Below are 25950 nucleotides of genomic sequence, written 5' to 3'. Positions count from 1 at the left end.
TATACCAGATCAGAATAACGCATAAAAATTTGTATTTTTGCTTCAATTGCCAATATCAGTAGGCCTTGTTTTGAAGACAGGGAAAGAGGAAGGGGGGGTACTTTGACATAATTATGTAAATAGGCCTATATTGAAGATATTCAAAACATGAATACACACATTTTGAACTTTTCACAACTAAAAAATTAAAATTAGAAAGTATCTTTTGGCATCAAACATTCAATTTTCTGTCCAACATCTGCAAAACTCTGCGTGTTGATGAACATGTTGAAATTTGGGTCTTTTGGTGACTCTGAGCTGATTTTTGGAACATCATTTCTTCCGAACGGAATGTCGCAGAGGGATGAAATCTTGCAAAATGACTAGAAACTGTCTCTAGTTTACCTTAAAAAGTAAAAAATTGGATTTTGATAACTATTGACGTTTATAAGAGGGCGCACCACCAAATCACTCCACGATTTATGTACCAGTGAAATTCGGTTAAAATAGTCCACCGCTTATTTGAGCTTGTTGCGGCTTTATTTTCAAAACGTATAGTCAAAATTTGCCCATTTTCAGCTCATTTGCTTCCGACAAGTGTCTACATGACGAAATATGAGAAAAAGTCCCGATGTTTTATTTCAGAGATGGAGTTTTGGCGCGAATTTGGACAATGTCCGGTTTCGAAAATTGAGTGATTTTTTAAGGTTAAATTTGCACACTTTTTCTTTGCGGCAAAATAGCAAAAAAAGTAGATGGTCACCAATATATTCTGTTAAAAGAATAATATTCTATACATGATTAGCTTTAATTTGATACCAAACTTGATAGCTGAGTTACGTTTTTGAACTGCTGAGCGCGATCCAAAAGTGCGTCTTTCTCTGTGTATTTCAATGGCGCGTCTAATGGTGGTGCGCTCTCTTATAAAAGGCTTTCAATGTGTGTTGGGGGTGTACGCGCTTCTGTACAAAAAGCGCATAGAAAAAGGGCGGAAGTTTTAATAAATCATTTTATTTCGTTCGCAAACGCTTTAAATGACTTTTGTGATTAATTTTAGCAATATTTTTTTTAATTCATCCAAAAATACAAGTCTGTGACGTTAAGAAAAGCATGAAAAATCACTTTCGTGAGTGTTTTTGCTGTCGATTTATACCAGATCAGAATAACGCATAAACCATTTGTATTTTTGCTTCAATTGCCAATATCAGTAGGCCTTGTTTTGAAGACAGGGAAAGAGGAAGGGGGGGTACTTTGACATAATTATGTAAATAGGCCTATATTGAAGATATTCAAAACATGAATACACACATTTTGAACTTTTCACAACTAAAAAATTAAAATTAGAAAGTATCTTTTGGCATCAAACATTCAATTTTCTGTCCAACATCTGCAAAACTCTGCGTGTTGATGAACATGTTGAAATTTGGGTCTTTTGGTGACTCCGAGCTGATTTTTGGAACATCATTTCTTCCGAACGGAATGTCGCAGAGGGATGAAATCTTGCAAAATGACTAGAAACTGTCTCTAGTTTACCTTAAAAAGTAAAAATTGGATTTTGATAACTATTGACGTTTATAAGAGGGCGCACCACCAAATCACTCCACGATTTATGTACCAGTGAAATTCGGTTAAAATAGTCCACCGCTTATTTGAGCTTGTTGCGGCTTTATTTTCAAAACGTATAGTCAAAATTTGCCCATTTTCAGCTCATTTGCTTCCGACAAGTGTCTACATGACGAAATATGAGAAAAAGTCCCGATGTTTTATTTCAGAGATGGAGTTTTGGCGCGAATTTGGACAATGTCCGGTTTCGAAAATTGAGTGATTTTTAAGGTTAAATTTGCACACTTTTTCTTTGCGGCAAAATAGCAAAAAAAGTAGATGGTCACCAATATATTCTGTTAAAAGAATAATATTCTATACATGATTAGCTTTAATTTGATACCAAACTTGATAGCTGAGTTACGTTTTTGAACTGCTGAGCGCGATCCAAAAGTGCGTCTTTCCCTGTGTATTTCAATGGCGCGTCTAATGGTGGTGCGCTCTCTTATAAAAGGCTTTCAATGTGTGTTAGGTGTACGCGCTTCTGTACAAAAAGCGCATAGAAAAAGGGCGGAAGTTTTAATAAATCATTTTATTTCGTTCGCAAACGCTTTAAATGACTTTTGTGATTAATTTTAGCAATATTTTTTTTAAATTCATCCAAAAAATACAAGTCTGTGACGTTAAGAAAAGCATGAAAAATCACTTTCGTGAGTGTTTTTGCTGTCGATTTATACCAGATCAGAATAACGCATAAAAATTTGTATTTTTGCTTCAATTGCCAATATCAGTAGGCCTTGTTTTGAAGACAGGGAAAGAGGAAGGGGGGGGTACTTTGACATAATTATGTAAATAGGCCTATATTGAAGATATTCAAAACATGAATACACACATTTTGAACTTTTCACAACTAAAAAATTAAAATTAGAAAGTATCTTTTGGCATCAAACATTCAATTTTCTGTCCAACATCTGCAAAACTCTGCGTGTTGATGAACATGTTGAAATTTGGGTCTTTTGGTGACCCCGGGCTGATTTTTGGAACATCATTTCTTCCGAACGGAATGTCGCAGAGGGATGAAATCTTGCAAAATGACTAGAAACTGTCTCTAGTTTACCTTAAAAAGTAAAAAATTGGATTTTGATAACTATTGACGTTTATAAGAGGGCGCACCACCAAATCACTCCACGATTTATGTACCAGTGAAATTCGGTTAAAATAGTCCACCGCTTATTTGAGCTTGTTGCGGCTTTATTTTCAAAACGTATAGTCAAAATTTGCCCATTTTCAGCTCATTTGCTTCCGACAAGTGTCTACATGACGAAATATGAGAAAAAGTCCCGATGTTTTATTTCAGAGATGGAGTTTTGGCGCGAATTTGGACAATGTCCGGTTTCGAAAATTGAGTGATTTTTAAGGTTAAATTTGCACACTTTTTCTTTGCGGCAAAATAGCAAAAAAAGTAGCTGGTCACCAATATATTCTGTTAAAAGAATAATATTCTATACATGATTAGCTTTAATTTGATACCAAACTTGATAGCTGAGTTACGTTTTTGAACTGCTGAGCGCGATACAAATGTGCGTCTTTCCTGTGTATTTCAATGGCGCGTCTAATGGTGGTGCGCTCTCTTATAAAAGGCTTTCAATGTGTGTTGGGGGTGTACGCGCTTCTGTACAAAAAGCGCATAGAAAAAGGGCGGAAGTTTTAATAAATCATTTTATTTCGTTCGCAAACGCTTTAAATGACTTTTGTGATTAATTTTAGCAATATTTTTTTTTAATTCATCCAAAAAATACAAGTCTGTGACGTTAAGAAAAGCATGAAAAATCACTTTCGTGAGTGTTTTTGCTGTCGATTTATACCAGATCAGAATAACGCATAAAAATTTGTATTTTTGCTTCAATTGCCAATATCAGTAGGCCTTGTTTTGAAGACAGGGAAAGAGGAGGGGGGGGGTACTTTGACATAATTATGTAAATAGGCCTATATTGAAGATATTCAAAACATGAATACACACATTTTGAACTTTTCACAACTAAAAAATTAAAATTAGAAAGTATCTTTTGGCATCAAACATTCAATTTTCTGTCCAACATCTGCAAAACTCTGCGTGTTGATGAACATGTTGAAATTTGGGTCTTTTGGTGACTCGAGCTGATTTTTGGAACATCATTTCTTCCGAACGGAATGTCGCAGAGGGATGAAATCTTGCAAAATGACTAGAAACTGTCTCTAGTTTACCTTAAAAAGTAAAAAATTGGATTTTGATAACTATTGACGTTTATAAGAGGGCGCACCACCAAATCACTCCACGATTTATGTACCAGTGAAATTCGGTTAAAATAGTCCACCGCTTATTTGAGCTTGTTGCGGCTTTATTTTCAAAACGTATAGTCAAAATTTGCCCATTTTCAGCTCATTTGCTTCCGACAAGTGTCTACATGACGAAATATGAGAAAAGTCCTGATGTTTTATTTCAGAGATGGAGTTTTGGCGCTAATTTGGACAATGTCCGGTTTCGAAAATTGAGTGTTTTTTTAAGGTTAAATTTGCACACTTTTTCTTTGCGGCAAAATAGCAAAAAAAGTAGATGGACACCAATATATTCTGTTAAAAGAATAATATTCTATACATGATTAGCTTTAATTTGATACCAAACTTGATAGCTGAGTTACGTTTTTGAACTGCTGAGCGCGATCCAAAAGTGCGTCTTTCCCTGTGTATTTCAATGGCGCGTCTAATGGTGGTGCGCTCTCTTATAAAAGGCTTTCAATGTGTGTTGGGGTGTACGCGCTTCTGTACAAAAAGCGCATAGAAAAAGGGCGGAAGTTTTAATAAATCATTTTATTTCGTTCGCAAACGCTTTAAATGACTTTTGTGATTAATTTTAGCAATATTTTTTTTAAAAATAAAAAAAAAAATACAAGTCTGTGACGTTAAGAAAAGCATGAAAAATCACTTTCGTGAGTGTTTTGCTGTCGATTTATACCAGATCAGAATAACGCATAAAAAATTTGTATTTTTGCTTCAATTGCCAATATCAGTAGGCCTTGTTTTGAAGACAGGGAAAGAGGAAGGGGGGGTACTTTGACATAATTATGTAAATAGGCCTATATTGAAGATATTCAAAACATGAATACACACATTTTGAACTTTTCACAACTAAAAAATTAAAATTAGAAAGTATCTTTTGGCATCAAACATTCAATTTTCTGTCCAACATCTGCAAAACTCTGCGTGTTGATGAACATGTTGAAATTTGGGTCTTTTGGTGACTCTGAGCTGATTTTTGGAACATCATTTCTTCCGAACGGAATGTCGCAGAGGGATGAAATCTTGCAAAATGACTAGAAACTGTCTCTAGTTTACCTTAAAAAGTAAAAAATTGGATTTTGATAACTATTGACGTTTATAAGAGGGCGCACCACCAAATCACTCCACGATTTATGTACCAGTGAAATTCGGTTAAAATAGTCCACCGCTTATTTGAGCTTGTTGCGGCTTTATTTTCAAAACGTATAGTCAAAATTTGCCCATTTTCAGCTCATTTGCTTCCGACAAGTGTCTACATGACGAAATATGAGAAAAAGTCACGATGTTTTATTTCAGAGATGGAGTTTTGGCGCGAATTTGGACAATGTCCGGTTTCGAAAATTGAGTGATTTTTTAAGGTTAAATTTGCACACTTTTTCTTTGCGGCAAAATAGCAAAAAAAGTAGATGGTCACCAATATATTCTGTTAAAAGAATAATATTCTATACATGATTAGCTTTAATTTGATACCAAACTTGATAGCTGAGTTACGTTTTTGAACTGCTGAGCGCGATCCAAAAGTGCGTCTTTCCCTGTGTATTTCAATGGCGCGTCTAATGGTGGTGCGCTCTCTTATAAAAGGCTTTCAATGTGTGTTGGGGGTGTACGCGCTTCTGTACAAAAAGCGCATAGAAAAAGGGCGGAAGTTTTAATAAATCATTTTATTTCGTTCGCAAACGCTTTAAATGACTTTTGTGATTAATTTTAGCAATATTTTTTTTAATTTTTTAAAAAAAATACAAGTCTGTGACGTTAAGAAAAGCATGAAAAATCACTTTCGTGAGTGTTTTTGCTGTCGATTTATACCAGATCAGAATAACGCATAAAAAATTTGTATTTTTGCTTCAATTGCCAATATCAGTAGGCCTTGTTTTGAAGACAGGGAAAGAGGAAGGGGGGGTTTTTTGACATAATTATGTAAATAGGCCTATATTGAAGATATTCAAAACATGAATACACACATTTTGAACTTTTCACAACTAAAAATTAAAATTAGAAAGTATCTTTTGGCATCAAACATTCAATTTTCTGTCCAACATCTGCAAAACTCTGCGTGTTGATGAACAGGTTGAAATTTGGGTCTTTTGGTGACTCCGAGCTGATTTTTGGAACATCATTTCTTCCGAACGGAATGTCGCAGAGGGATGAAATCTTGCAAAATGACTAGAAACTGTCTCTAGTTTACCTTAAAAAGTAAAAAATTGGATTTTGATAACTATTGACGTTTATAAGAGGGCGCACCACCAAATCACTCCACGATTTATGTACCAGTGAAATTCGGTTAAAATAGTCCACCGCTTATTTGAGCTTGTTGCGGCTTTATTTTCAAAACGTATAGTCAAAATTTGCCCATTTTCAGCTCATTTGCTTCCGACAAGTGTCTACATGACGAAATATGAGAAAAAGTCCCGATGTTTTATTTCAGAGATGGAGTTTTGGCGCGAATTTGGACAATGTCCGGTTTCGAAAATTGAGTGATTTTTAAGGTTAAATTTGCACACTTTTTCTTTGCGGCAAAATAGCAAAAAAAAGTAGATGGTCACCAATATATTCTGTTAAAAGAATAATATTCTATACATGATTAGCTTTAATTTGATACCAAACTTGATAGCTGAGTTACGTTTTTGAACTGCTGAGCGCGATCCAAAAGTGCGTCTTTCCCTGTGTATTTCAATGGCGCGTCTAATGGTGGTGCGCTCTCTTATAAAAGGCTTTCAATGTGTGTTAGGTGTACGCGCTTCTGTACAAAAAGCGCATAGAAAAAGGGCGGAAGTTTTAATAAATCATTTTATTTCGTTCGCAAACGCTTTAAATGACTTTTGTGATTAATTTTAGCAATATTTTTTTTAAAAAAAAAAAAAAAATACAAGTCTGTGACGTTAAGAAAAGCATGAAAAATCACTTTCGTGAGTGTTTTTGCTGTCGATTTATACCAGATCAGAATAACGCATAAAAAATTTGTATTTTTGCTTCAATTGCCAATATCAGTAGGCCTTGTTTTGAAGACAGGGAAAGAGGAAGGGGGGGGGGGTACTTTGACATAATTATGTAAATAGGCCTATATTGAAGATATTCAAAACATGAATACACACATTTTGAACTTTTCACAACTAAAAAATTAAAATTAGAAAGTATCTTTTGGCATCAAACATTCAATTTTCTGTCCAACATCTGCAAAACTCTGCGTGTTGATGAACATGTTGAAATTTGGGTCTTTTGGTGACTCTGAGCTGATTTTTGGAACATCATTTCTTCCGAACGGAATGTCGCAGAGGGATGAAATCTTGCAAAATGACTAGAAACTGTCTCTAGTTTACCTTAAAAAGTAAAAAATTGGATTTTGATAACTATTGACGTTTATAAGAGGGCGCACCACCAAATCACTCCACGATTTATGTACCAGTGAAATTCGGTTAAAATAGTCCACCGCTTATTTGAGCTTGTTGCGGCTTTATTTTCAAAACGTATAGTCAAAATTTGCCCATTTTCAGCTCATTTGCTTCCGACAAGTGTCTACATGACGAAATATGAGAAAAAGTCCCGATGTTTTATTTCAGAGATGGAGTTTTGGCGCGAATTTGGACAATGTCCGGTTTCGAAAATTGAGTGATTTTTTAAGGTTAAATTTGCACACTTTTTCTTTGCGGCAAAATAGCAAAAAAAGTAGATGGTCACCAATATATTCTGTTAAAAGAATAATATTCTATACATGATTAGCTTTAATTTGATACCAAACTTGATAGCTGAGTTACGTTTTTGAACTGCTGAGCGCGATCCAAAAGTGCGTCTTTCCCTGTGTATTTCAATGGCGCGTCTAATGGTGGTGCGCTCTCTTATAAAAGGCTTTCAATGTGTGTTGGGGGTGTACGCGCTTCTGTACAAAAAGCGCATAGAAAAAGGGCGGAAGTTTTAATAAATCATTTTATTTCGTTCGCAAACGCTTTAAATGACTTTTGTGATTAATTTTAGCAATATTTTTTTTAATTCATCCAAAAATACAAGTCTGTGACGTTAAGAAAAGCATGAAAAACACTTTCGTGAGTGTTTTTGCTGTCGATTTATACCAGATCAGAATAACGCATAAAAAATTTGTATTTTTGCTTCAATTGCCAATATCAGTAGGCCTTGTTTTGAAGACAGGGAAAGAGGAAGGGGGGGTACTTTGACATAATTATGTAAATAGGCCTATATTGAAGATATTCAAAACATGAATACACACATTTTGAACTTTTCACAACTAAAAATTAAAATTAGAAAGTATCTTTTGGCATCAAACATTCAATTTTCTGTCCAACATCTGCAAAACTCTGCGTGTTGATGAACATGTTGAAATTTGGGTCTTTTGGTGACTCTGAGCTGATTTTTGGAACATCATTTCTTCCGAACGGAATGTCGCAGAGGGATGAAATCTTGCAAAATGACTAGAAACTGTCTCTAGTTTACCTTAAAAAGTAAAAAATTGGATTTTGATAACTATTGACGTTTATAAGAGGGCGCACCACCAAATCACTCCACGATTTATGTACCAGTGAAATTCGGTTAAAATAGTCCACCGCTTATTTGAGCTTGTTGCGGCTTTATTTTCAAAACGTATAGTCAAAATTTGCCCATTTTCAGCTCATTTGCTTCCGACAAGTGTCTACATGACGAAATATGAGAAAAAGTCCCGATGTTTTATTTCAGAGAGATGGAGTTTTGGCGCGAATTTGGACAATGTCCGGTTTCGAAAATTGAGTGATTTTTTAAGGTTAAATTTGCACACTTTTTCTTTGCGGCAAAATAGCAAAAAAGTAGATGGTCACCAATATATTCTGTTAAAAGAATAATATTCTATACATGATTAGCTTTAATTTGATACCAAACTTGATAGCTGAGTTACGTTTTTGAACTGCTGAGCGCGATCCAAAAGTGCGTCTTTCCCTGTGTATTTCAATGGCGCGTCTAATGGTGGTGCGCTCTCTTTAGGCATATTGAAAAGCGCCCTCTATCAGGAGTATCCCAACCATGCCTCAGGGGTCGACGCTAAGTCAGGTCAGGTACCGCGTGAGCAAACTCAAAAATAGCGCAAACAGCGCGAGCGTACACAAAAGAAACTTCTCGCGTAAGATAAGCGATGTCGCCAGGTCTGTACGCTGTACCGGCGTCAGCTGAATTCGACTACGCTTAGAGGGCACAGGCATGGAAATTTCCAATCTGTGTATTAATAATCTAAGGTCCCAACATTGACAAGGTTGCATACTTTACTTTTAAATGATTCCCATGCTTCAAAGTGAAAGATAGCACTTTCAAATCTTATTCTCACCCTTACTATTTTACATCCCCATCTAGTATTATATGCACTTGTGTACTTCCCGAACACAATTATATGCCTCAAAGTTTTTTCACACGCGTAAAAACAAACATTTCGCATGATGATAAATTACGCGAAAGTAAGCAACACTGGCACGAGACAGAAAGATCAAATGATTGACATGACTGTGACGCTTCAAAATAGGTTGACATTTAAAAAGGCCGTTTTCGTTTACATTTCATAATGACTTGCGCGAAAAAAACCCTCGGATTTCGCGGAGCAAAAGGAAATAAATCGCGGTACGCCGCGAAAATCGATGCACCCTGGTAATAAGCGGGTGAATACGTTAAGGGGGAATAATACCCTGATTTTCATCAGTATGATTTATGAAGTACATAAATATGTTCATCACCTCATGTCTTGAACTTATAAAATATATCTACATACAAAGTGTTTTTAAACTATTTTAGTAAGTCATTTTAGCCCTATATATTTTTTGTTTACTGTATCCTATAGTAACTCAGATGCGTGTTTCATAACAAACCATAATTTATTCTATTCAACATGTTCAAGTAGGGTACATGAATAGAATACATTAAATCCTTTGTTATACTCTCTATAGAAAATCTAGTGGTGCATGCAAAATATATAACACTGAATAAATTAAATAAACACTTACACAATGGATGCATAGTCATTAGTCAATTTAATACTTAATGTGTTGTTAGGAGAAGAAAAGGCTATTAGGTCACCGTATGTCAGGTTATAGGTCAATTGGTTCAGGTCAAATTTAAGCATCAATTTTGAATACACATGTGAGAGTCTGTGATATCATAATGACAGACTTGTACCCGAGTCCAGCTTGTCCGAGTCCGAGCCGAGCCGAGTCCATTTGTATCCGAGTCCGAGCCGAGTCCGAGCCAAGTCCGAGTCTTTTTGTGTCCGAGTCCGGACTCGAGTCCAAGTCCGGGGGTGCCGAGTCCGAGCCAAGTCCGAGTCCAACAAAAATAAGACCCAAGTCCGGCTTGAGTCCGGACTCGGCGAAGTCCATGCCCGGAGGTGGTGGGGGGGGGGGAGGTCATTCAACTTTAATGTGACACTGGTATCTGCCTACTGGCATTGCATAGTAGGAGCCTATTTGTATAAAAATGGGTCATTTGGTATAACAAAATGAAAAAGGGATAATTGGGTATAAAATTTTGAAAGAAGGGGGTCATTTGGTATAACATTTTGAAAAAATGGGTCATTATTTTCAAAAAGTGGAGCAAAATTATATATTTTGTTTCTAATTTGAAAATTTACAATTCAAATTTGCTGAAAAAAAAAAAAAGAATATTTCAAAGTTTCTGCATAATGATGATAAAATTGTAGAAAAAGAAGGTCATTGGCCAAAGGACACTCACTACACTACACCACACACCACTCTCCCTATACACACCCACCCACCCTACCAAACCCCACCCCATCCACAAAGTTAACATTTCAAAGATTCAACCCAACTCAACCAACCAACTGTACACACACCCCTTCAAAAACCCATACATGTACCCATGAACAGGTAACCATGGTAACTCCTGAAGGTAAAAACTACATGTATCAGACCACCTGTATCAGACAGCAGCCATGTGATGGTATTTTGTGTGTGTGTGTGGCACACTACATGTATGTAAACTCACAGGGAACTTGCACCAAGGGACTAGAGAAGTGTCACTAGGCTGTGTACAGCATGTAAATGAATTGCAATGTATTCAAATACATTATAGAAAAATAACATCATCATCATTATCATCATCATCATCATCGTTGTCATCATCATCATAATAATAATACTAACAGAAATTCTTTAATTCTAAACATCTTTTCAAAATTGTCCCACACAATGTGCAGTGAGTATAGTGCAGACTTGTAGTAACTGTACCCGCACTCGAGTCCCAATTTCCGCACTGCACTCCATGGCTCCATACCCGCATCTGCACTCATGCCTTATTTTGACTTCGGACCTGCACTCGTACTCATGGACTGGGACCCATACCCGCACTCCATGGACCCTGCACCTGCACTCATGGCCCAGGACCCATACCTGCACTCCATGGGTGCCAAAATGGTACCGATGATACAGTACATGGCTAAATGCATGCAGGAAAGTAAGAGCTAGAGTAGATCTACTCTCACTTCCCACTCATGAATCCCACTGCACTGTGAGTCCTATCATCATAATCAAAGCAAATCTATGTTACATGGGATGGGGATGGGTGGAAAGTAGCACATTGAGCCAGATAGCAAGTGCCCTAAATTTTAGCCTGGCCCAGGGCCATGAAAAAGGTAAATATGGCCCTGGCTACACAAAATGTGTATGCTATGTACAGTGTTACCTACATAAGCTTACACTGTGACAGCCTCCAGCCTGATGTAGGCCCTACATGTACACACTTGACTTGATGCATGTATTACAATACTACATGTTGCATTCACCATGTTCACACTCTGACTGATACAGAAAATAAGTCAGCAAACTGGAAAAACATTTCAAGAAATTGTCTTTTGAGGTGAATTTCAAGTTATCATGATCATAGCTTTTGTTCATCATTTTAATATTCCCCACCCTAATAAAGTGCACACATGAAGAACTATAATGTGACTGGTGTGAGCAGTGAACACTTTCCGCCATGCACATGTATAGTCACATGAATAGAGAGTTCCTTTACCACACCTGTAAACACTGAGAGGAACTTATAGGCAAAGTATTAACAAATCTTGGATATAATTATCCTGATGTGCATAATTAATGATAATAATTATATTAAGCTAATGGATAATCTGGTGTGTGCCAGGGATGTGTGGATGTGCATGAAAGGCTCCACTTATTTGGAAAATTGACAATTAATTAAAAGTCTAAAAATTTTAGATCAAATTTGAGATCCAATTGATGTTTCATGTTTTGAAATAAATAACAACTTGAATGCTATATCACTACTAAATGTCAGCCCCAATTAATTAGGAAAATGGCCAAATAAGTAAAGTCAACAAATTTGAGATCTATTTTGACATTTTAGATAAGCATTTCACATTTTACAAGGATTTATAAATTGACTGGATTTCGGACCGGACTCGGCTTCGAGTCCGAGTCCTTTTGTGTCCGAGTCCGAGCCGAGCCGAGTCTTTTGTGTCCGAGTCCGAGCCAAGTCCGAGTCCAACAAAAAGTGGACTCGAGTCCGGACTCGAGTCCGAGTCCGGACTCGAACGATACATCACTGCATAATGAGGCATAATTTTGATATTCTGTCTTTAACTGGATATACAGTAAGCCAAAAAATTAAGGTACCAGTTATGGCCACCTCCTGTAATCCTAAACAAAGACAGATATGTCATAATTGGAACCAGCAGCCAATAGCTGCATCTTTTAGCTCGAATTTAAGACCACATTCGTTGAAATTGTTCAAGAAATAAAGACACGGCGATCCCAAAACCCAAGGAAGATACCAATTTCAAAGTTGCAGTTTGCTGCATTTAATGCCCTATTGATTTGTACACAAAGCGTTCGTGAACAAGAGAACTAGCGCTGCGCTTCTATTGATTAGCACGTTAAAACTAGGGTTGTGCTTTCATTGATTAGAACACAAAAGTGCAACTTTTGATTTCGTTTCTTCATTAGTTTTTAGATCACCGTTACTTTAATTCTCAACTAATTTCAACAAATAAGGTCTTAAATCAGAGCTAAAGAGTTCAGGGATTGACTGGTTGTTTTAATTTTGACATATTTGTCTTTATGTAGGATATACAGGGGTGAACATAACTGGTACCTTAATTCTTTGGCTTACTGTATATCGAGAAGTGCAAGGTGGATATACTAATATACTTTGGGATGCAAATGGTGAGTACAATTTAGAATGCCTAGTTGAGATGGATTTCACAAATAAATATATAAAATGTGACCGTCCACGGCGAATGAGCCGTAAATTCCTCCCCTGGTCAATTTTGTTTTATTTCGTGTTTAAAAATAAACATCATAAACTTAAAATGGTATATCATTTGACTTCAAACGATATCCAGAAGCGGGGTTATGGTTTGTTAAACTTTGCTCCTTCAACAAAATTATAGCTTTTAACGTTTTTACATGTGTTTCTTTTTCCACATTGTTGGCAATAAAAATCAATTTGTGCTGCCGGGTCACAAATAGTTACCAAAATCAGAAAAGTTAAGCTTACGGAAAACTACCCAATATGGTGGTATAGGTGACAAGAAATACAATTTGTTCAACATTGATGTAGTATGGTCGTGGTAACCTGTTACCTGTGGCTTAATTAAGTTTCAGTGAAATAATGTCGCAAGTTAAAAATACAAAATATAGCTCAACATTGAAAATAGAAGCATTTTAACCAGTTCCTTTTTTGATAGTTGTGGAGCACCAAATTCATGAAGTCATAAAAGAAATCAGGAACCACTTATTCCCATTTTACATATCAACTTTATTTCCCTAATGTGTTAGCAACACATATCCAAAATTATAACGAAATCCGTTGATAGTAAGCTTTCCAAAATGAAGTGAATTTAAATCATCAGTGATGTACCACCATTTGGCTTCTACTTTTAAAAGCATGTAAGCTACGTTGATACCGATGCCACCAATAAAACGAGAAGATTTGCCCCTTCATTTTGCATACCACTTTGTCATTTTTGTTTCTTCACAAAATGCAAAAAAATGCAAAAAAAAATCAATGGGTGTAGTACCCCTTAATGTGTAAGGATCGATTGAAAATACATTTCTTTTTCTAGTTGGCCTATGTACCTTTTATAGAAAACACATAATTATTTGAAGCTCGTACGTTTTTAGAGAAATTTTTGTGACGTGCCTTCGGTAATTTAATTTCAATAGTATTTACCTTTGTTTACAATTTAAGGGCAGAGTAATGGGAGAGAACATGGACCTTTTCGAGCTTCATTATTTCTGAATTGTATGACCAAAGTATATAAAACTATACATTTTTGGAAAGGAAATGAGTCAAGGAATCCCATGGTGACGTCAGATTTGTTCAAAAATCTCAAGTTTTTGAAAAAATCACAAAAATTCACTTTTTTAACCCAATTTTTTTGTGACAACTTGGAAAAAAATCCGTTCGGAGTAAAAAAAATTCAGTGAGCTTTTCATGAAGAAGAGACATGAACTTAGGGAAGTTTTTTTTATTTTTTCCAAAATTCGTCTTTTTTTCGAAATATTGAAAAAAACAAAAAAAAAAAGCCATTTTGTCACTCTATTAAGCTAAAAATTGCACATAATGGTGTATATTTTTGTTTAAAACAAATATTTTGAAAAAATGAAAAACCTTCCCTAGACTTTGATGTACTCTAAAGGATAGTGCAAAAAGTTTACCCTTTGCTTGCCTATTTTTCGAGGTATCTTGTCACAAAAATCGCGCAATATTCTCAAAAGTGAACTCTGAGAAATCGACGTTTTAGTAAAAAAATGTCAAAATTATGCACAAAACGTCCTTAAATTTTAAAACGGTAAGACTTTCACACTTGTAAAAGCTGTATCTGGTGCATGGTCTAAATATGCATCTTTTTGCACCAATGAATCTATAATCTCTGCTTTCAGTGCGCCAAAATTCAAAATAATTAAAAAATCTAAGTGACATTTTGACTGCAAATTTTTGTTTTGTTTACACCACATTTGCTGACGTTAACAACATACCGAATGCGCCGTAGCAGTACTTCCAGTGGTGGCACCCCAGCAAACACACAACGTTTTACAGAAAATGTTTAAATGCTGGGTATGGCTCAATCCCGACGCTCAATGTAACTTAAAAAACACACTAGGAAATTTTGTTATTCCAGAAATAATTTCCATATTCTCAACAGCGCTCTCAAAACCCGTTAATCCAACAGCCATTCAATTGTATTCTATTAGAGAATGAATTTGGAGAAAACCTTCTGATAATTACATACACTCGCTGAGCAGCAAGACCTTCCCTCTACGCTTTTAATCCGATAAGCTGATTATCTATTTGTTTTCATGAATTGGAAGACATTCTTTGATGTATTACTGAGCTCAATCATCTGAAATTACTGGAGCGTGAGCCATCCAGGCTGGAGGCTCAGCATAGTATTTTATTAACAGAAGGTTTTCTCCAAATTCATTTCTCACATTCAGAATACAATTTTATTGCAATTTATATTGCCCTGCCTCTTCGCAATTAATACAGCCAATTAAATAATACAGCTTACATAATTCAGTATTTTTTAAAACAATATAACTTTTATTGCTTTAATTACCATGATTACAAATTTTTCAAATAAAAGCTGAAAACATATTTATGCTTAATTTATCTTCTTTATGTCAACAAATTGCCCAAGAACAGTTCATTTTAAAATGGAAATGGCTCGGTATGAAAGTTTCTGATTGCAATATTTGATTGATTACTTTATACGATTGATATTTAATCGTCCACAAAACAAACTTTATAAATCTAATGATATAGCTTGATATGTATTTAAGTATAATTATGAAGCTGAGAGGAAAAGTCGTCCATCATTTGAATATTTTGACCTTTCGTATTGAAGATATACACCCCCCCCCAAAAAATAAAGTCTTAAAAAATATCCCTGGCGCATGACTTATAGCCTGGATTGAGAAAACACTCGCTTGCGGCAGGGGCGTAGCAAGAGCATCAGGGGCCCATGGACAAGGAGCAGTACGGGCCCTTTTAACCAAGGCGGGATTTACCTTATGGGGGCCTGGGCCAGGCCAAAATTGGAGGCTCCGGGCTCACGTGCTGAGGAAGGCATGTGCACTCAAGTCAGTGGCCAAGTTTTGGTTTACATAATATAGAGGGGGAGTAACATATTTCGTTCCGATGTTGCGCAAAGCACACGAAAAAATTTAATTTCAGACTATTTTAGCTCCAGATCAACATGGGTTTTGCTATTTGAATGTGCGCGAAGCGCGCTGTTATTGCGGTTAAAAGAATGATGCATAGGGCAATGTTGGGGGCCCTTGACCCGGGCCCATCTGGCCCAATGGTAAATCTGGTCCTGCTCTCCATTATCAGCCCTTATTTAATTTTCGCTTTTGTGCTCGGGGCCCCTGAACTCCCGGGGCCCATGGACGTCGTCCACCCTGTCCTCCCGCTTGCTACGCACCTGCGCTTGCGTGCCGCAGACTCCCCGGGCGCAGACTTCGGTTCATGCGCTAATATAATATGAGATGTGGTTATTTTACGTCTAATTAAAATATAAAAATTGGACCAGTCTTCTTTTTGTCATTAGACATTACTAAATATCAAAAAAAAAAAGAAAGCAACGGTGAAATAGTCTTCAAAAACAGTTCTGATGATAAAAATAGTTCTGATGATTTTGTAATAACCATTTCAGGCACTGTCGTGTCTCAGGTGTTTTTCTTCTTTTCTTTCTTGCTTTTCACAGGCACATTTCTGAAAGAGAAAATGGGTCAAATTACAAACTACCCACTATCCACTGCACTGTCAGCACTTTATGGATATGTAAACATCTCAAAATGTAACTACCCCCCCCCCCCCTTAAATAATGGTCATTATTCAAAAACGGGCACCTCATTTGTAGCAATTGTCTAAATATTGACGTCACAGTGTACATTTAAATCAATGTAACCCAAGATTTGAAAGTTGCAGTATTTATTAAAAATATTGAATTGTATTCTGTATAATGGAAGGAAATCTGCTCAGCTCTCATGGGAATGTTCGTTTTGTTTCATGCATTTGGGGTCAAAATGTCGGGAAAATCATTTTCCCGACATTCCCAGTCAATATCAATTGTCAGTTATTCAAGCAGAATAAAGCCACACCCGATATTAACTAATATGAAAGTGAATATTATAACAACAGTAACAAGAGACACTTGTAAAAACCATTCACATGAATTTACAACTAAAAACGTCAATGTGTGTAATGATATAATGAGTGTTTTTGTATTGTTGTAATCTGGACCTCACTATATTAAATTGAATGGTGTTTTATTGTTTTTTCTGGGCTATCGTGTCAATTCTGCTTCCAACGCATTTTACAGATTTGTAATACAATAGGCCGTTTTTGAATAATGGTCATTATTTAAGGGGGTTAGTTAATTATTTTGAGACGTCTATAAGAAGTCAATAGTATTCGGACTGCACCCGGGACTGCAAGAAAGTGGTTTATTATTTCACAGGTTGGTTATACATTTTTTGTTCTTTTTCCTGGAATTATAGAAACCTTGGTTTCATAATTACTAAATTGTTGTGCTGATAGTGCAGTGGATAGTGATGGGCTTACAGCTTTACGCAACATGTAATAATAAATCAAAGGAAAAAAAATATACATTGCTAATAATTTTAATTGATTACATATTGTTATTGGACTCTTCCAAGGCTAATGATTCCGATATATTGATTAAAACGTAGCCGAGCACCGTAAAGTCTAGTCTCTATGTAACCGTGTATGTATAAAATTAAGAAAATGCAAATAAAGGCAAAAGAGATAACTAATTTTTATCCTATCAACAATGATTTTTCGATTTCTTACGCAGTAAAAATAATATCAACTTTACTTTTTGTCGCCTATATAAAGCAGTTATTCCTGCATGAAACAAGAGTTGGTGGGCTGAAAAGTCTGGAATTCCAGACAAAAAAGCTATAAAAATTTCAAAATCCTCTGGAAGGGGGAGTACATTTTTTTCTGGAATATATGGGAGACCGGCAGAGGATGTTTAAAGACATTCCCATGACCCAATGGGGTTTCTGACCTTGGTATGTCTGGTTTTTCTACACATGTGGCAAGTTTACCATACTTTGCATTGGGATTGTGTGCAAATATCTGATGTTTTCATCCTATTATTTAACATTGAAAACCTCGAGACTTAGGAATAAAATTAATGCAGTGGGACAATATGAATGTTTCCTGTAAGAAAATCAAATATCAGTCCTAAGTCTCAACTATTAGCTCGTTGGCTGCAGTTTTAAAATGACCATTTTGTGTGTGTGGCAATGGGGACTTTGCCTGTAAAATTAGGTTATATTGGTCAAATTTCCCAATCATAGTGCATTGTAGGAATGCCTTTAAGCCTCCTCTGGGAGACCGGGGATGGTTGTTACAAAAGTTACATTTTATGCTTTATCAACTATAGTCGAGGATATCGACCATTGACGACCCAGTATAAGTGCGAAATTGCATCACCCATCAGTGGCGTAGCCAATGGGCAAAGCGTGTGAAGTCTTCCCTTCTTGTCGCCCCGGATGCTAGCCGCTTTGATATTTTTGTATGCCTTTTTTGTGTCCGTTTTTGACCTTTTCTTCACATTTGCCCCTGAAAGTTGTCTTGTTCCCCTCGTATATAGCATCTGAAAAAAGTTCTGGCTGCACCTGCCATGCTCCCCCTCTTAGACTGGGTCAATATTTCATAATAGCGAAAAATGTGAAAAATCATGAATTAAATGTTGTTAAATAATGTTAGACCCAACAAGTTTTCAAGTTCCCCTTGACAAACCTGATGATGAACACTTAATATGTTAATTCTTTACAAACTTGGTATTTCCCGTGATTTTTTTAATAAAAAGCTGTAGAACGTCGGGTAATATAAACTTTTCTGAATCAATCCATTTAGTGCAATAATCGTAATAAATCGTAGTATATCAATACTGTCAATAATTATTAAAACGACCTTTAGACTAAGTTTTGCTTGAAAAGATGTATTACTAGGACGTCATTGCATTGGACAATTTCGGCGCCCGGGAATTTTCAATATCACGTGCTGAGAAACGGCTGTATTAATTCGTTTTATATGGTCAATATGAGTTTGTTTCAAATAAAACCACGTGATTTGTGCTTGATTATATCAGGCGGATTTATCCTAAATCTTCTTCTTTCTTCTTTAGTAGAACCGAAAAACGCTATGGTGCCAGACGCTTGCACCAATTTCGACCATTATTATTATATTTTGATGGATCCAAGTGTGTGAAAGTATTGGATCCAAAACATAATATTGATAAAATTGATGCTTTACGCTCAATATTTATTGGTCTCGCTATGAGTTTTAAAATATTGGACTTGACTACGTCTCGTCCAATATTTTAAAACTCATAGTTCGACCAATAAATATGGGCTCAATCGATCCAATTTTATATCAAACTTGGCTACAAGAAGCACTTACCCAAGCTGAATAGAAGACCCAAGTAGATAAAGTAATCAAGTGCCATTTTGACGAAATTGAGTTATTGGCAGATTATAAGTCACTGGGGGTCAAACATTTTTCCTGAAAAGTAGGGGTCACGTGAGGGGTCAAGTGGGGTCAAAATTTCAAAGTGGTCCGATTTGTTTCAAATTGGTTCCAAATTATTCGATAGGGTACAAGGATTACAAAAATATACAGTTTGCCATATCTAACGTGCTTAGTTTAGCAGTTCAAGGTCAATCAAAAGTCAAACGAGGTCAAATTTTCAACAACATCTGATTGCATAAATGATACACCAAATTGTTCCTCTCAATATGGGCATTTTAAAAATGTATACTTTTAACTATTATTAGCTTTGAATTTTGTGAAAAATGCAATTGTTTAAATCTGACCCATGGTTTTAGTAGAAAAAGTAGTCAAGTACAAAACACTGATTATTGATTATAGAAAATCAATAAATGACAAATCGTTGATTGATAGCTAAATTAAGTACAATATCCATATCAATTCATTACCAGGTGGTGGCCGCATTGCATTCTCTAAATTCAGTAAATTTTTTAAAACGCTTGAAATATCACAAACAAATAGGCCTATGTTGATAAATAATATAAATACAAGCTAAAACCGTTGGGGTTCGATAATGAACCCCACAAAACTAACCGACTATATTGGAAAATGCCATACGACCGGGCGGTTTCACAAGTTGCCGGCTCGATCATGTCATCCGCCGCCTGTTCATTACAGCAAGTTTTATACCAAAATAACTAAGTTTGTGGTCAATAGAAACAATTCATAAATTTAAACCCATTTTATTCAAAACTGTTAATATTTTGGCACTAAACTACTTAATCCACTAATAACTTCTACACAGATAGTGGTCAAAGGTCACGTAAGGGTCATTTTGTGAGAATCTTAAAAATGCTACTCCTACTTTAAACTGCATGTTATGACCACCAAACGTGATCTGAAGAACCGCTGACCCAAGCTTCAAATAAGTTGTACCACAGATTGGGGTCAAAGTTCATGTAAGGCTTAATAGGAGTCATTTTGCGTGAATATTTGCGTAAAATGTAATGAAGCAGCTATCATTAGAGGCAGCAATTTGGCAGATAACTTGTTCCGGGAGACAGCTTGTCTGCTATTTTGATAACAAGCATATTGTTTCCAAGAAAGTGAAGTAAATAGTGAAATTCGAAGTATTATTAAAACAGTATCTTAACCACAGTAATGACCAAACTGGACATGTCTAAGATCGCCCAGTGGAATAGCCCATTTTGTGGTTAGTTAAATAGTATTTAGATCACAGGAAATTATGGTGTCCCATGATGCATTTATGAAAATACACACTAAGGGTATGTGGTAAATGCTACATAGTTGCCTCTGATTGCGCAATAATGGTGAATACTTGTGCGGTGGGGGTTTGGTGGTCAAATGTTATTCCTTCCCATGATGTATTTATGAAAATCAATACATACACACTAAGGCTACAATTTAGATGCTATAGTTTCTACCAAAATTGTGAAATATGTCCGATTAAGCTAAAACTTAGTACAAATAATCCTTGATATAAGGGGATCATGAAACATCATCTGAGGTCATCCAAGGTCAAAGGTCAAATGTTAAAGCTGCTCCGATGAGGCTGTAACTCTAGGAAACAATCCCCGGCAATTGGGGAGTATGAAACGGTAAAGGTCATCTGAGGTCAAAGGTCAGGTCCAATTTAAAGTTGCTCCGATTGGGCTATATTTGGAGAAAATGATCCCTGACACTTGGGTAATATGAAACCACAAAGGTCATGTGAGCTCAAAGGTCAGGTCAAATTTAAAGTTGCTCCGATGGGGCTGTAACTGCGGGACAACAATCCGCGACATTTGGGGTGTAACTTGGGAAAAATGATCCCTGACACTCGGGGAGTATAAAACCACAAAGGTCATCTAAGGTAAAAGGTCAGGTCAAATTTAAAGTTGCTCCGATTGGGATGTATACTCTGGTTGCTCTACGAAAAAAGGAATTACTATCGAAACCACTTATCTATCCTTCCCTGCTGATGCCCTATTATATAGCAATCAACATGGTGTGAAAAGTGTGCCAGCAGATTCCATAATACCATTATTACATAACAATTTTCTATCTTTTGGCGTGTCTACTGTGGTTTATCATTGGGGTGGGCTTGTCCAGCTGGGAGTGAATTTGACTAAAGGGGGTATTACTAGTAATTGGTCCTGGATAAACACCCCTTTTTCATAGAGCAAGAGGACTATAACTCAGGGGAAATGATCCCTGACACTTGACAAGTATGAAACTGCAAAGGTCATCCAAGGTCAAAGGTCAGGTCAAACTTAATATTGATCTGATCATGCTGTAACTCAAGGAAAACAATCCCTGACACTTCCGCAACTATAAAACTGCAAAGGTCATCTGAGGTCAAAGGTCAGATCAAATTTAAAGTTGCTCCGATTGAAGTGCAACTCGGGGAAATGATATGATCCCTGACACTTCAGGAGTATAAACTGCAAAGGTCATTTGAGGTCAAAGGTCAGGTCAAATTTAAAATTGTTCTGATTGAAGTACAACTCGGAGAAATGATCCCTGACACTTCAGGAGTATGAAACTGCAAAGGTCATCCAAGGTCAAAGGTCAGGTCAAATTTAAAATTGCTCCGATTGAAGTGCAACTCAGAGAAATGATATGATCCCTGACATTTCAGGAGTATGAAACTGCAAAGGTCATCTGAGGTCAAAGGTCATCTGAGGTCAAAAGTCAGGTCAAATTTAAAATTGTTCTGATTGAAGTGCAACTCGGAGAAATGATCCCTCACACTTCAGGAGTATGAATCGGTCATCTGAGGTCAAAGGTCAGGTCAAATATAAAATTGTTCCGATCGAACCTGCAGAAAATGATCCCTGACACTTCGGAAGTATGAAACCGTAAAGGTCATCCAAGGTCAAAGTTCAGGTCAAATTTGGAGTTGCTCTGATCGGGCTGTAACTTGCAGAAAATGATCCGTGAGTATGAAACCGTAACGGTCATCTGAGGTCAAAGGCCAGGACAAAATGTAAGTTGCTCTGATCGGGCTGTAACTTGGGGAAACCCTAAAGGTCATCCAAGGTCAAAGGTCAATTCAAATTCAAAGTTGCTCCAATCAGGCTGTAACTTGCGGAAAATGATCCCTAACACCTGGGAGTAAAGGTCATCCGAGGTCACTGGTCAGGAAAGGTCAAATGAGGTCAAATGTTAAAGAAGGTCCGATTGGGCTAAAATGTGATGCAAATTATCCTTGAGTTGAGAGAGTATGATTAGTCAACCTGAGTTTACCCACGGTCAAAGGTTAAATGAGGTAAATTAAAGGTCACCGCCTGATATTCGTGGCTCGTGAGCCACACTAGCTCTAGTTGAATTTTCTATCATATAAGGCATAATGTTGTTAATGCTTTTGAGGTCTGTACATAACGTGTCCAATATGATATGATCCAAGCAAATGTACCTATTTTCAAGCAAAGCATAGGCCTAGTCCAAAGGTCGAGTTATGTACGTCATCCACCAGTGGAGCTCCTGCGCCCCTCCGCAGAACTTTTATTAATAAAATAAGAAAATAATTTACTCCGACCGTGGATGTTCTGCGCCCCCGAGCGCAGAAATGATCCACCAGTATTAGGCCCTATAATAAGAAAATGTATTATATTGCTTCCGAGCGCAGTTACTCCAACAGTGGATGTTCTGCGCCCGAGCGCAGCAATGATCCACCGTTACATATAAGGGACTGCGCCCGGGCGCATGATCCGACCGTGGATGTTCTGCGCCCGAGCGCAGAAATGATCCACCGTTATTATAATACGAAAATCTATTATTTTACTTCCGAGCGCAGCAACTCCGACAGTGGATTCTCTGCGCCCGAGCGCAGCAATGATCCACCGTTACGTATAAGGGACTGCGCCCGGGCGCATCAACTCCGACAGTGGATGTTCTGCGCCCGAGCGCAGCAATGATCCACCGTTACGTATAAGGGACTGCGCCCGGGCGCATCAACTCCGACAGTGGATGTTCTGCGCCCGAGCGCAGCAATGATCCACCGTTATTATAATACGAAAATCTATTATTTTACTTCCGAGCGCAGCAACTCCGCCAGTGGATTCTCTGCGCCCCCGAGCGCAGAACATCCACTACCGGAAGTTCTGCGGAGGGGCGCAGGAGCTCCACTGGTGGATGACGTACATACATGAAAGGTCCTGTAAAGAATTATTGACAGTATTGATACTACGATTTATTACGATTATTGCAATAAATTGATTGATTCAGAAAAGTTTATGGTACCCGATGTTCTATAGATTTTAATTTAAAAAAATCACGGGAAATACCAAGTTTGCAAAGAATTAAGTGTTTATCATCCGGTTTGTCAAGTAGAACTTGAAAACTTGTTGGGTCTAACATTATTTAACAACATTTAATTCATGATTTTTCACATTTATCGCTACTTTGTCAAATATTGACTCGGTCTAAGAGGGTGAGCATGGTGGGTGCAGCCAGGCCTTTTTCCGGGGGGGGGGCACTTCAATATGAAATGGATATAGGTGTAGGGCTGGCACTTTCGCAGTAAGGGGCATTCGGTGAGAGCAAAATGTAAAAAATATGGGGTCAATGGGTGAGAGCGTGATTTTTGGCATTCGGTGAGAGCAAAATGTAAAGAATATGGGGTCATTGGGTGAGAACAATACCTTTTTTTGGAAATGGAACCTTTGGGTGAGAGCCGAAACAGCACCACAGAAACATCAAACACGAATTTTGAGTTCTAAATGGCTTCAAATTTCTTTGTTTTTTCAAAATAAGTAACAAAATCAGTGATAAATGAAAGTTGCTGTTCAAATAAAAAAAAAAAAAAAAATAAGGGTCTTTGGGTGACGTGACAGATCAAATGGAAAAATAAGGGGTCTTCGGGTGACAGAGCATGTGTTCTTACAAAAATATGGGGTCTTTGGGTGACAGCGACGCTTAACAGCCCTACATACGCGTCACCTCCAAAGTTGGAGGGCCCCCTCCCCCCCCCGGGGGACTTTTTCAGATGCTACGAGGGGAAAAAAGACAACTTTCAGGGCCATCAGGGGCAAATGTGAAGAAAAGGTAATCAAAAATGGACTAAAAAGTACAAAAAAAGGCATACACAAATATCAAAGCGGCTAGCATCCGGGCGACAAGAAGGGAAGACTTCACACCCTTTGCCCATTGGCTTCGCCACTGATGGTTGATGCAGTTGTCCTCCCTAAACATGGGCATTGCATCCCCCATCAGAATACACAAAACACCGTATACTATATGTTGGTCAATAGATGCCAAATTGCCCCCCCCCATTTCATTTTGCAGCCATTGTTTCTCGTTAACCCCCTTAGCACTACCTGTCGATCTAACATTGCCTCTGATTGGTCAATTACATGATATCTTCACTTTAATCACCAATCAGAATGGAGCTTTGCAAATAATTCACCCCAATTTTTTTTGTGTAGTGAAATTATTCTAACAATGTTGCTGATTGGTCCAATTGATAATGAAAACTTCTTTTTGGCCAATCGGCAGGTAGTTCTCATGGGGTTAATTTGACTTACATTTCATATCTCATGGGGTTAATTTGACTTACATTTCATTATCTTTTCCAACTATCACAACAGTCTTGTCATGGAGAGCGAGTCGATCTTCGGGCGTAAGATCTGTAAACAATAAATAAAATGTCGTTCAAATGAACAGGGAACAAACCAAATGTGCTTTCGCAAGGAGAGTTGAAAACTCCAACCCGAAACCTTGACCGATATTTTAACTGTATAGTCATGATAGTTATTTTAATCGGACTTTTTCAGGTTCAGGGGTCCCGAGTAAAAGCGAAAATGAGTTTAAAAGGCTCGTAAAAGGCCAGAGGTCCATAACGAAAGCACTTTCGTTTATAGGGTGACATCGAACTTTTGGTTTGTTCCCTATAAGAGGTTTCGATTTCATACGCCAATGTTTAGAATTATATGAAAACGGGTGTTTGTAAATAGTGGAATTGATTGAAATGAATTAAACTGGTCCAAATGGGGTCAAATTTAATAAAGCAAAATTAGTCATTAAATTTTAAAAACAAATACTTCAATTAAATAGATAGTCATACAGTAGGCTATGATAGGCCTATCTCTTACCTGGAACTGGTTCTTGTTCTGCTGAAGTTGGCTCATTTTGTGCGCTGGTCAAAATAATAAGAGTTGTTACCAAAAGTACCACACACAGTCTAGCGTTCATGGTAGAAAATTATGAACGAAAACTAGCGTAATTCAACAGTTATCGCTTCGATACTGGATGTTATCAGCAAATACTAGTATTGTTCAATTATGTTACTTATCAGAATATTATTGTTTTTCAGTAGTAAAACAAACAAGGTAGTCGCAGTCCCAGTCGGTTTGTGCCCCTTCGTCACTAACGAACGGGTTTGTTTAGCTACGAAGGAACACAAACCGGCTGGGACCGAGGCTAGCCTATATGGGTTGCCGTGGGATGTAAATTATTGATATTGGTCACCTATAATACTACAGGTGTTTGGAAATATATTGGTGGATCATTATACAGGGTGGTTAAAACAACAATGACAAAATATCTAGGCCCTATAAGGTTTTTATCTATAATTCCTGCTTT

The 25950-nt window shown here is 37.1% G+C and overlaps 1 long non-coding RNA gene across 1 annotated transcript; it reads right to left on the bottom strand.

The window, feature by feature from the left end:
* Positions 1 to 15377: 15377 nt before the first annotated feature.
* Positions 15378 to 25696, bottom strand: LOC140145401 (uncharacterized). Its single transcript, XR_011858048.1, has 3 exons — positions 25461 to 25696; positions 24926 to 24995; positions 15378 to 16554 (listed from the first exon to the last, which is right to left on the bottom strand). It is a non-coding gene; the product is annotated as an uncharacterized lncRNA (long non-coding RNA).
* Between the last annotated feature and the right edge of the window lie 254 nt (positions 25697 to 25950).

This window comes from Amphiura filiformis, unplaced genomic scaffold, assembly GCF_039555335.1.
Source record: "Amphiura filiformis unplaced genomic scaffold, Afil_fr2py scaffold_243, whole genome shotgun sequence".
Lineage (NCBI taxonomy): Eukaryota > Metazoa > Echinodermata > Ophiuroidea > Amphilepidida > Amphiuridae > Amphiura > Amphiura filiformis.
Note: the sequence above shows the minus strand (reverse complement) of the source record. Positions and strands in the feature narration are given on the sequence as shown.